The 2,675-nt window shown below is 46.2% G+C and overlaps 1 non-coding gene across 1 annotated transcript; it reads left to right on the top strand.

Moving 5' to 3' along the window:
* Positions 1-2,086: 2,086 nt before the first annotated feature.
* On the top strand, positions 2,087-2,224 carry LOC119924708. Its single transcript, XR_005449404.1, has one exon. It is a non-coding gene; the product is annotated as a small nucleolar RNA SNORA7 (small nucleolar RNA).
* The last annotated feature ends 451 nt before the right edge of the window (positions 2,225-2,675 follow it).

Here is a 2,675-nt window from a genome sequence, read left to right as displayed (position 1 = left end):
ACATTAGAACCCAGGTCCTTCTAACTCCCAGGCCTGTACTAGGCCATGAATCCATTTTGCTTGCAAGTAGCTCTGATAAAAGGTTAGGTAGAGAAGGGAGTTAAAACAACTAGCTAAAAGTGTTAAAATGACAAGGTAAAAGTGCAGTTTAGCTTGTATCTGAGGTTTTTAATCTGTGCTGCCTTTGTTACTTATGCAAAAGGCAATGGTCATGGAGTAGTCAGTTCTCCTAGAAAACAGCTGCCCTTTGTCAAAAAGTACAAAAAGGACTTTTAAAGAGTTACACCCTGACCTAAGAGCAGAAAAACTGACCCAAATTTCCATAAAACCACCATTAACATCTATTTATGTGTTAAAAACCCTCTTTAGGCTAGCCCTGAGTAGGGCAGAGGCCTGGGGAGTAATTTTGTGTCCTTGGGAAGTTGATGACTCCATTATCTCTGACCAGGGATACTGTGAAAAGGCTCAGAGCCTCTGTCCTCCTACCCCCGGAGATAGGCCCCATATAATAATAATAATAATAATAATGGCATTTATTAAGCGCTTACTATGTGCAAAGCACTGTTCTAAGCGCTGGGGATGTTACAAGGTGATCAGGTAGTCAGTCCCACGGGGGGCTCACAGTCTTAATCCCCATTTTACAGATGAGGGAACTGAGGCACAGAGAAGTTAAGTGACTTGCCCAAAGTCACACAGCTGACAATTGGCGGAGCCGGGATTTGAACCCATGACCTCTGACTCCAAAGCCCGGGCTCTTTCCACTGAGCCACGCTGCTTCTCTATGGAGATATGGAGATAGGGAGATGAAAGATGGTGTTTCCAATCATCAAGGACTTAAAATGAACCCAACAAATGCAAATCAAATGGGGTGCGAATGCCAGGAAGCTACTTAGGTCCCAACCAGCCAGAGAGTGGCCCAGACTTCCTTCTTCCTGACTTTCATTCAATTGTATTTATTGAGGGCTTACTGTGTGCAGAGCACTGTACTAAGCACTTTCCCATCATTGTAGACAGCACCACCATCCTTCCCGTCTCACCAGCCGGTAACCATGGCATTATCCTTGACTCCTCTCTCTCATTCAACCCACATACTCAATCCATCACCAAATCCAGTTGGTCCCACCTTCACAACATCGTTACAATCCGCCCTTTCCTCTCCATCCAAACTGCTACCACGTTAATGCAATCACTCATCCTGTTCTGTCAAGATTACTACATCAGCCTCCTTGCTGACTTCCCAGCCTCCTGTCTCTGCCCACTCCAGTCCATACTTCACTCCACTGCCCAGATCATATTTCTATAAAAAGGTTCAGGGCATGTTACCCCCCTCCTCAAAAGTCTCCAGTGGTTGCCTAGCCACCTCTCTATCAAACAAAAACTCCTCACCATGGGCTTTAAAGCAATCCATCACCTTGCCCCCTTTTACCCCACCTCCCTTCTCTCCTTCTACAACCCAGGCTTCATACTTCACTCATCTAGTGCTAACCTTCTCACTGTGCCTTGATCTCTCCTGTCTTGCTGCCGACCCCTGGCCCACATCTTGTCTCTGGCCTGGAACACCCTCCCTCCTCAAATCCAACAGACAATTCCTCTTCCACCCTTCAAAGTCTTGTTGAAGGGACATCTCCTCCAAGAGGCCTTCCCAGACTAAGCCCCACTTTTCCTCATCTCCCCCTCCCTTCTGCTTCATCCTGACTTGCTCTCTTTGCCGTTCCCCTCTCCTCCCAGTCCCACAGCACTAATGTATAGATCTGTAATTTTATTTATTTGTTTATCAATACAAATGTCTGTCTCCCCCCCTCTAGACTGTGAGCTCATAATGGGTAGGGAATGTCACGGTCTATTGTATTGTACTTTCCCAAGTGCTCAGTACAGCGCTCTGCACACAGTCAGTGCTTAATAAATACGATTGAATGAATGACTGAATGAAAGATAAGGTGCAAATGCCTGGGGCTTGGAGGTTTTAGAGGTTTTATGGACAGTTGGGGGTGGCCTTAAAGTTCACCGTGAAAATTCAGTCCTTCAGAATGATGACTGCTGCCAACGTTCCGAGTTTTTGTATTTTGTTTTCTTTAGTGGTATTTAGTACCTCTCAGGGTCGCACCTGGAGAGTTTCCAGTACTCTACCAGTCTTGACTATGGGAGGGAGAGTCAAGCAGAGGCCTATCCATTCCATTCCTAGCTTGGGCAGTGGCTAGCAAGTGGAAGGCAATCTGCTACAAGTCAAAACTCGCCGTTGCTGGGCAGCAGCAGCATGGGAGAGAGTCGAGAGTGGAGATTCAGGTTTATTGCGTGGAAGGAGGCAATGGTAAACTGCTTCCATATTTTTACCAAGAAAATTCTATGGATATACTACCAAAACGATTGCCGATGGAGGTGGGGCATTCTGGGAGAGCTGTGTCCATGGCGTCGCTATGTGTCAGACACGACTCGACAGCATAAGACAACAACAGCAATGGTATTTAATATTAATAATAATAATTGTGGTATTTGCTAAGCACTTACTATGTGACAGGCATTATACTAAGCGCTGGGGTGGATACAAGCAAATCGAGTTGGACAAAGTCCTTGTCCCACAAGGGGCTCGCAGTCTCAACCCCCATTTTACAGATGAGGTAACTGAGGCACAGAGAAGCAAAGTGACTTGCCCAAGGTCACACAGCAGACAAGTGGTG

Source organism: Tachyglossus aculeatus, chromosome 2, assembly GCF_015852505.1.
Source record: "Tachyglossus aculeatus isolate mTacAcu1 chromosome 2, mTacAcu1.pri, whole genome shotgun sequence".
NCBI lineage: Eukaryota > Metazoa > Chordata > Mammalia > Monotremata > Tachyglossidae > Tachyglossus > Tachyglossus aculeatus.
Note: the sequence above shows the minus strand (reverse complement) of the source record. Positions and strands in the feature narration are given on the sequence as shown.